The sequence below is a fragment of the Oncorhynchus mykiss genome, chromosome 4 (assembly GCF_013265735.2).
Source record: "Oncorhynchus mykiss isolate Arlee chromosome 4, USDA_OmykA_1.1, whole genome shotgun sequence".
Taxonomy (NCBI): Eukaryota; Metazoa; Chordata; class Actinopteri; order Salmoniformes; family Salmonidae; genus Oncorhynchus; species Oncorhynchus mykiss.
The window spans coordinates 41193091-41203100 of record NC_048568.1 but is presented as its reverse complement, the minus strand read 5'-3'; positions in this window follow the sequence as shown (position 1 = coordinate 41203100).

The following is a 10010-nucleotide window of genomic DNA, read 5'->3' as shown; positions in this document are numbered from 1 at the left end:
CACGGGATGTTGTGGATGATTTTCAGAAGGGGAGAGCCAGGGAAGGGGCTGTACGGTAAGTTGATTAAACGTGGCCCCCATCTCTCCCTTAAAGCCTGAAAGACAGACGCTAAATGAATTGACTTCTACTGGATGAACCACAAAGGAAGTGAATGTGTCATCGGTTGGATGTGCTTTCAAGTCTTCATGTTGTAGCTAGCCACCACAAGGTTAAACGGGACACTGTGTTGACAGCCACGCAGCCGACCAGCTGACATTAAGGGGGGGTTTACACCCCAAGGCATTGTCCTTCCCGCTCCCAGACGGACACAGAATTGACCGCCAAGCGTTTCCTTTCACTGTTCATTTAATGTTATTATTATTCGTGAGATGTATAGGGAGAAGGAGGGGAAGGAGAGGGAGAAGGGGGGAAGGAGAGGGAGAAGGAGGGAAGGAGAGGGAGAAGGAGGGAAGGAGAGGGAGACGGGGGGAAGGAGAGGGAGAAGGAGGGGAAGGAGAGGGAGACGGGGGGAAGGAGAGGGAGAAGGAGGGGAAGGAGAGGGAGACGGGGGGAAGGAGAGGGAGAAGGAGGGAAGGAGAGGGAGACGGGGGGAAGGAGAGGGAGAAGGAGGGGAAGGAGAGGGAGACGGGGGGAAGGAGAGGGAGAAGGAGGGAAGGAGAGGGAGACGGGGGGAAGGAGAGGGAGAAGGAGGGAAGGAGAGGGAGACGGGGGGAAGGAGAGGGAGAAGGAGGGAAGGAGAGGGAGACGGGGGGAAGGAGAGGGAGAAGGAGGGAAGGAGAGGGAGAAGGAGGGGAAGGAGAGGGAGACGGGGGGAAGGAGAGGGAGAAGGAGGGAAGGAGAGGGAGAAGGGGGGAAGGAGAGTGAGAAGGAGGGAAGGAGAGGGAGAAGGAGGGAAGGAGAGGGAGAAGGAGGGGAAGGAGAGGGAGACGGGGGGAGGAGAGGGAGAAGGAGGGAAGGAGAGGGAGAAGGAGGGAAGGAGAGGGAGAATGGGGGAAGGAGAGGGAGAAGGAGAGAAGGAGAGGGAGACGGGGGGAAGGAGAGGGAGAAGGGGGGAAGGAGAGGGAGAATGGGGGAAGGAGAGGGAGAAGGAGGGAAGGAGAGGGAGACGGGGGGAAGGAGAGGGAGAAGGAGGGAAGGAGAGGGAGAATGGGGGAAGGAGAGGGAGAAGGAGGGAAGGAGAGGGAGAAGGGGGGAAGGAGAGGGAGAAGGAGGGAAGGAGAGGGAGAATGGGGGAAGGAGAGGGAGAAGGAGAGAAGGAGAGGGAGAATGAGGAGAAAGGCTGGTGGGTGGGGGGTGGGGATGGGGGGAGGAGAGGAAGAAAGGGGGGAAGGAGAGGGATAAGGAGGGAAGGAGAGGGAGAAGGGGGGAAGGAGAGTGAGAAGGGGGGAAGGAGAGGGAGAAGGGGGGAAGGAGAGGGAGAAGGGGGGAAGGAGAGGGAGAAGGAGGGAAGGAGAGGGAGAAGGGGGAAGGAGAGGGAGAAGGGGGGAAGTAGAGGGAGAATGGGGGAAGGAGAGTGAGAAGGAGGGAAGGGGAGGGAGAAGGAGAGAAGGAGAGGGAGAATGAGGGAAGGAGAGGGAGAAGGAGAGAAGGAGAGGGAGAATGAGGAGAAAGGCTGGTGGGTGGGGGGGGTGGGGTGGGGAAGGAGAGGGAGAAAGGGGGGAAGGAGAGGGAGAAGGAGGGAAGGAGAGGGAGAAGGGGGGAAGGAGAGTGAGAAGGGGGGAAGGAGAGGGAGAAGGAGGGAAGGAGAGGGAGAAGGAGGGAAGGAGAGGGAGAAAGGGGGGAAGGAGAGGGCGAAGGGGGAAGGAGAGGGAGAAGGAGGGAAGGAGAGTGAGAATGAGGAGAAAGGCTGGTGGGTGGTGGGGGGGGGGGGTTATAGGGGGGTAACCTGCCTACTCTTGTCAACTGTCTATCCCCCCTAGAACCAAATGACTTATCATTGTGTCATGGACTTGACAGGGCTTAACCCCCCCCCTTTTTCTTTTTTTTTAAAAATATGTTAACTTTATTTTATTAGCCAAGTCAATTAGGAATGTCGTTCTACCAACAGGCAAAAGGACTCCTACAGGAGACAGGGAGCTGGAATTAAAAATAAAAATGTAGGACAAAACTCACACCAGCACAAGAGCGACTCCACAACTCTACATAAAGAGAGACCTAAGACAACAATATAGCATGGCAAGAACACATGATAACACAACACGGTAGAAACACATGACAACAACACAACAACACAAAATGGTAGCAAAACAACATGACAACAACACAACAACACAACAACACAACATAGTAGAAACACAATATCAAATTGTATTTGTCAAATGCGCCAAATACAACAGGTGTAGTAGACCTTTCAGTGAAGTGCTGAATACAACAGGTGTAGTAGACCTTACAGTGAAATGCTGAATACAACAGGTGTAGTAGACCTCACAGTGAAATGATGACTACAACAGGTGTAGTAGACCTTACAGTGAAATGCTGAATACAACAGGTGTAGTAGACCTTACAGTGAAATGCTGAATACAACAGGTATAGTAGACCTCACAGTGAAATGATGACTACAACAGGTGTAGTAGACCTTACAGTGAAATGCTGAATACAACAGGTGTAGTAGACCTCACAGTGAAATGATGAGGCTATGTGGATGTGTGGATGTCAATGTGGAGGCTATATACAGGGTATTACGGTACAGAGTCAATGTGGAGGCTATATACAGGGTGTTACGGTAGAGAGTCAATGTGGAGGCTATATACAGGGGGTACCGGTACAGAGTCAATGTGGAGGCTATATACAGGGTATTACGGTACAGAGTCAATGTGGAGGCTATATACAGGGTGTTACGGTAGAGAGTCAATACAGGGGGTACCGTAATACCCTGTATATAGCCTCCACATTGACTCTGTACCGTAATACCCACCCACTACCAAGGACTGTGGGCTCTCCTTCTGTGTGGCCGACTTGAGTAAGACATTTAAACGTGTTAACCCTCGGAAGGCTGCCGGCCCAGACGGCATCCCCAGCCGCGCCCTCAGAGCATGCGCAGACCAGCTGGCTGGTGTGTTTACGGACCTATTCAATCTCTCTGTGCTGTCCCCACATGCTTCAAGATGGCCCACCATTGTTCCTGTACCCAAGAAGACAAAGGTAACTGAACTAAATGACTATCGCCCCGTAGCACTCACTTCTGTCATCATGAAGTGCTTTGAGAGACTAGTCACGGATCATATCACCTCCACCTAAACTGTCACCCTAGACCCACTGCAATTTGCATACCGCCCCAATAGGTTCACAGACAATGCAATCGCCATCACACTGCACACTGCCCTATCCCATCTGGACAAGAGGAATACCTATGTAAGAATGCTGTTCATTGACTACAGCTTAGCCTTCAACACCATAGTACTCTCCAACCTCATCATTAAGCTTGAGGCCCTGGGTCTCAACTCCGCCCTGTGCAATTCGGTCCTGGACTTTCTGACGGCCGCCCCCAGGTGGTGAAGGTAGGAAACAACATCTCCACTTCGCTGATCTTCAACACTGGGGCCCCACAAGGGTGTGTGCTCAGCCCACTCCTGTACTCCCTGTTCAACCATGACTGCGTGGCCATGCACGCCTCCAACTCGATCATCAAGTTTGCAGACGACACAACAGTAGTAGGCTTGATCACCAACAACTATGAGACAGCCTATAGGGAGGAGGTGAGGGCAGTGTAGTGTAGTGTCAGGAAAACAACCTCTCACTCAACGTCAACAAATCAAAGGAGATGATCGGGAAACAGCAGATGGGGGCACCCCCCTATCTACATCAACGGGACAGCAATGGAGAAGGTGGAAAGTTCCACAGTGTACACATCATGGACAAACTGAAATAGTCCACCCGTACAGAAAAAAAGCGCCTCTTCAATCTCAGGAGGCTGAAGACATTTGGCTTGTCACCTAAAACCTTCACAATCTTTTACAGATGCACAGAGAGGCAGCTGCCTACATACAGGCTTGAAATCACTGGCCACTCTAACAAATGGATCACTAGTCACTTTAGTAATGCCATTTTAATGGGGTACGTGCTTAGTCCCCTCCTGTACACTCTGTTCACCCATGACTGTGTGGCCAAGAATGACTCCAACGCCATCATTAAGTTTGCTGATGATACAACATAGGGAGGAGGTCAGAGACCTGCCAGTGTGATGCCAGAACGACAACCTCTCCCTCAGCGTGAGCAAGACAAAGTTGCTGATCGTGGACTACAGGAAAGGGAGGGCCGAACACGCCCCCATTCACATCGACGGGGCTGTAGTGGAGCAGTCCGAGAGTTTCAAGTTCCTTGGTGTCCACATAACCAACAAACTATCATGGTCCAAACACACCAAGAGAGTTGTGAAGAGGGCACGACAACGCCTATTCCCTTTCAGAAAACTAAAAAGATTTGGCATTGGTCCCTGTTCTGGAACGTAGCCCTGTTTCTTTGTGTTCTGGAACATAGCCCTGTTTCTTTGTGTTCTGGAATGTAGCCCTGTGTCTTTGTGTTCTGGAATGTAGCCCTGTGTCTTTGTGTTCTGGAACATAGCCCTGTTCCTTTGTGTTCTGGAATGTAGCCCTGTGTCTTTGTGTTCTGGAACATAGCCCTGTTCCTTTGTGTTCTGGAACGTAGCCCTGTGTCTTTGTGTTCTGGAATGTAGCCCTGTGTCTTTGTGTTCTGGAACATAGCCCTGTTTCTTTGTGTTCTGGAATGTAGCCCTGTGTCTTTGTGTTCTGGAACATAGCCCTGTTCCTTTGTGTTCTGGAACGTAGCCCTGTGTCTTTGTGTTCTGGAACGTAGCCCTGTTTCTCTGTGTTCTGGAACGTAGCCCTGTTTCTATGTGTTCTGGAACGTAGCCCTGTTTCTTTGTGTTCTGGAACATAGCCCTGTTTCTTTGTGTTCTGGAACGTAGCCCTGTTTCTTTGTGTTCTGGAACATAGCCCAGTTTCTTTGTGTTCTGGAACGTAGCCCTGTTTCTTTGTGTTCTGGAACATAGCCCTGTTTCTTTGTGTTCTGGAACGTAGCCCTGTTTCTTTGTGTTCTGGAACGTAGCCCTGTTTCTTTGTGTTCTGGAACGTAGCCCTGTTTCTTTGTGTTCTGGAACGTAGCCCTGTTTCTTTGTGTTCTGGAACGTAGCCCTGTTTCTTTGTGTTCTGGAAAATAGCCCTGTTTCTTTGTGTTCTGGAACGTAGCCCTGTTTCTTTGTGTTCTGGAACGTAGCCCTGTTTCTTTGTGTTCTGGAACGTAGCCCTGTTTCTTTGTGTTCTGGAATGTAGCCCTGTTTCTTTGTGTTCTGGAACATAGCCCTGTTTCTTTGTGTTCTGGAACGTAGCCCTGTTTCTTTGTGTTCTGGAACGTAGCCCTGTTTCTTTGTGTTCTGGAACGTAGCCCTGTTTCTTTGTGTTCTTGAACGTAGCCCTGTCTTTCATTTTTGTCATTGATTTCACCTGTGTTAGTTACTCACCTGGTCTCATCAGCTCCTTATTTAGTTCAGTTCATTCTGTTTGTGCCTTTGTGAGGTATTGTTCGTTTTGACTCTACTAAGCCTTTTCCCAGCTCGTTTGTGACAACCAGTTATAGCCTTCAGTCCTAGTTTTGATTCACCTGGCCTGTTTGCCTACCTGTGTATGACCATTGTCTGTCTGTGACCACGATTCCTGCCTTCTGCCAAGGTTAAATAAACACCTGCCGTGCTCTGTGTGTGAATCTACACCTTTTTCTCCCTGAGTATTGATTACATTAAGCGCATGTGACAAATAAAATGTGATTTGAATTGATTCGGTGTCAGGCAGTGGCTGAGACAGCAGATGTTCTGACTTTATGCACTACACTCTTTGAGAGAGGTAGTTAGCAAACCAGGCCAAAGACCCCTCAGAGACACCAATACTCCTTAGCCGTCCCACAAGAATGGAATGGTCTACCGTATCAAAAGCTTTGGCCAAGTCAATAGAAATAGCAGCACAACATCGCTAAGAATCAAGGGCAATGGTGACATCATTGAGGACATTTAAGGTTGCAGTGACACATCCACAACCTGAGCGGAAACCAGATGACATACCAGAGAGAATACTACAGACATCAAGAAAGCCAGTCAGTTGATTGTTGCCAAGTGTCTCCAACACTTTTAATAAACAGGGCAAGGTGTAAATAATCTGAAAGAACAGAAGAAGGAAACCATCAATATGAAACCAGGTGAGTGAGTGGAGAAGATAGACCAGGTGAGAGAGAGAGGAGTGAGTGTAGGAGATAAACCAGGTGAGAGAGAGAAGTGAGTGAGTGAAGGAGATAAACCAGGTGAGAGAGAGAGGAGTGAGTGGAGGAGATAAACCAGGTGAGAGAGAGAGAAGTGAGTGAGTGGAGGAGATAAACCAGGTGAGAGAGGGAGGAGTGAGTGGAGGAGATAAACCAGGTGAGAGAGAGAAGTGAGTGAGTGGAGGAGATAAACCAGGTAAGAGAGAGAAGTGAGTGTATGAGATAAACCAGGTGAGAGAGAGAAGTGAGTGAGTGGAGGAGATAAACCAGGTAAGAGAGAAAAGTGAGTGCATGAGATAAACCAGGTGAGAGAGAGAAGTGAGTGAGTGGAGGAGATTGACCAAGTCACTGAGCTCATCAATAAGGCCATTCTACTGCCAATGTTTGTCTATGGAGAATGCATGATTGCGTGATCGAATGTATGCACCTGTCATCAAAGGATGTGGCTGAAATTCCTCTCTCTAACCTTTATTTAACCTGGCAAGTCAGTTAAGAACAAATTCTTATTTTACAATGACGGACCTACCCCAGCCAAACCCTCCCCTAACCCAGATGACACTGGGCCAATTGTGCGCCACCCTATGGGACTTTAGTGACGCTTCTAGCACTGAGATGCCTTAGACTGCTGTGTCACTCGGGAGCAAAATCCACTAATTTGAATGGGTGTCCACATACTTTTGTATAGATAGTGTACCATAACATGATAGATAGTGTTTTCCTCTCCCTCCCACTCCCCCTCTCCTCCACTCTGCTGGCCGTCTCAAGGACAGGTAAGGGTGCCTTTCCCCGTCTATCTATCTCGCTTTTTCTTTCTTTCTCTCCCTCTACCTCTACCCTTCCCTCTACCCCTCCCTCTCCATCCCCCTCCACTCCACCTCCCTCTACCTCTACTCCTCCCTCTACCCCTCCCTCTCCATCCCCCTCCACTCCATCTCCCTCTACCTCTACCCTTCCCTCTACCCCTCCCTCTCCATCCCCCTCCACTCCCTCTCCCTCTACCCCTCCCTCTCCATCCCCCTCCACTCCCTCTCCCCCTCCACTCCCTCTCCCTCTCTCTCTACCCCTCCCTCTCCATCCCCCTCCACTCCCTCTCCCTCTACCCCTACCTCTCCATCTCCCTCCCCTCTCCACCTCCCTCCCCTCCCCTCCCTCTCCCCTCTCCAACTCTCCCCCCTCTCCCTCTCCCCTCTCCAACTATCCCCCCTTTCCCTCTCCCTCTCCACCTCCCTCCCTTCCCTCTCCCCTCTCCACACCCCACCCCCTCATCTCCATCTCTATCTCCATAATCTCCCTCCCACTCCCTATCCCACTCCCTTCTCCCTCTCCATCTGCCATCTATAGGTCACTGGAGGTACTGACTCTGGAGAAAGCTGGGAGAAGATTATTCTGGTATTACAACATACTGTATATTTTGGACTTTACAACTATCTCTATACCAACAGACAAATAGAAGGGAACAGCTGTAGACTGACTCACAGCTGCAAACAACACACCCATGACATCACACATTACATTTGTGCTGCCGACAGTCCTGTTGTATTGGTTTTAGTGCAGATTATCCTGCAGATAGTCCTCTTGTATTGGTTTTAGTGCAGATTGCCATGCCGACAGTCCTGTTGTATTGGTTTTAGTGCAGATTGCCATGCCGACAGTCCTGTTGTATTGGTTTTAGTGCAGATTGCCATGCCGACAGTCCTGTTATATTAGTTTTAGTGCAGATTGCCATGCCGACAGTCCTGTTATATTGGTTTTAGTGCAGATAGTCCTGTTGTCTGCACCATGTAGGGAATAGGGTGCCATTACCCTGCAGATAGTCCTGTTGTCTGCACTATGTTTTTATTTCACCTTTATTTAACCAGGTAGGCAAGTTGAGAACAAGTTCTCATATACAATTGCGACCTGGCCAAGATAAAGCAAAGCAGTTCGACACATACAACGACACAGAGTTACACATGGAGTAAAACAAACATACAGTCAATATACGATGTGAGCAAATGAGGTGAGATAAGGGAGGTAAAGGCAAAAAAAGGCCATGGTGGCAAAGTAAATACAATATAGCAAGTAAAACACTGGAATAGCAGATTTGCAATGGAAGAATGTGCAAAGTAGAAATAAAAATAATGGGGTGCAAAGGAGCAAAATAAATAAAGAAATTAAATACAGTAGGGAAAGAGGTAGTTGTTTGGGCTAAATTATAGGTGGGCTATGTACAGGTGCAGTAATCTGTGAGCTGCTCTGACTGTTGGTGCTTAAAGCTAGTGAGGGAGATAAGTGTTTCCAGTTTCTGAGATTTTTGTAGTTCGTTCCAGTCATTGGCAGCAGAGAACTGGAAGGAGAGGCGGCCAAAGAAATAATTGGTTTTGGGGGTGACTAGAGAGATATACCTGCTGGAGCGTGTGCTACAGGTGGGAGATGCTATGGTGACCAGCGAGCTGAGATAAGGGGGGACTTTACCTAGCAGGGTCTTGTAGATGACATGGAGCCAGTGGGTTTGGCGACGAGTATGAAGCGAGGGCCAGCCAACGAGAGCGTACAGGTCGCAATGGTGGGTAGTATATGGGGCTTTGGTGACAAAAAGGATTGCACTGTGATAGACTGCATCCAATTTGTTGAGTAGGGTATTGGAGGCTATTTTGTAAATGACATCGCCAAAGTCGAGGATTGGTAGGATGGTCAGTTTTACAAGGGTATGTTTGGCAGCATGAGTGAAGGATGCTTTGTTGCGAAATAGGAAGCCAATTCTAGATTTAACTTTGGATTGGAGATGTTTGATATGGGTCTGGAAGGAGAGTTTACAGTCTAACCAGACACCTAAGTATTTGCAGTTGTCCACGTATTCTAAGTCAGAGCCGTCCAGAGTAGTGATGTTGGACAGGCGGGTAGGTGCAGGTAGCGATCGGTTGAAGAGCATGCATTTAGTTTTACTTGTATTTAAGAGCAATTGGAGGCCACGGAAGGAGAGTTGTATGGCATTGAAGCTTGCCTGGAGGGTTGTTAACACAGTGTCCAAAGAAGGGCCAGAAGTATACAGAATGGTGTCGTCTGCGTAGAGGTGGATCAGAGACTCACCAGCAGCAAGAGCGACCTTATTGATGTATACAGAGAAGAGAGTCGGTCCAAGAATTGAACCCTGTGGCACCCCCATAGAGACTGCCAGAGGTCCGGACAGCAGACCCTCCGATTTGACACACTGAACTCTATCAGAGAAGTAGTTGGTGAACCAGGCAAGGCAATCATTTGAGAAACCAAGGCTGTCGAGTCTGCCGATGAGGATGTGGTGATTGACAGAGTCGAAAGCCTTGGCCAGATCAATGAATACGGCTGCACAGTAATGTTTCTTATCGATGGCGGTTAAGATATCATTTAGGACCTTGAGCGTGGCTGAGGTGCACCCTTGACCAGCTCTGAAGCCAGATTGCATAGCAGAAAAGGTACGGTGAGATTCGAAATGGTCGGTAATCTGTTTGTTGACTTGGCTTTCGAAGACCTTAGAAAGGCATGGTAGGATAGATATAGGTCTGTAGCAGTTTGGGTCAAGAGTGTCCCCCCCTTTGAAGAGGGGGATGACCGCAGCTGCTTTCCAATCTTTGGGAATCTCAGACGACACGAAAGAGAGGTTGAACAGGCTAGTAATAGGGGTGGCAACAATTTCGGCAGATAATTTTAGAAAGAAAGGGTCCAGATTGTCTAGCCCGGCTGATTTGTAGGGGTCCAGATTTTGCAGCTCATTCAGAACATCAGCTGA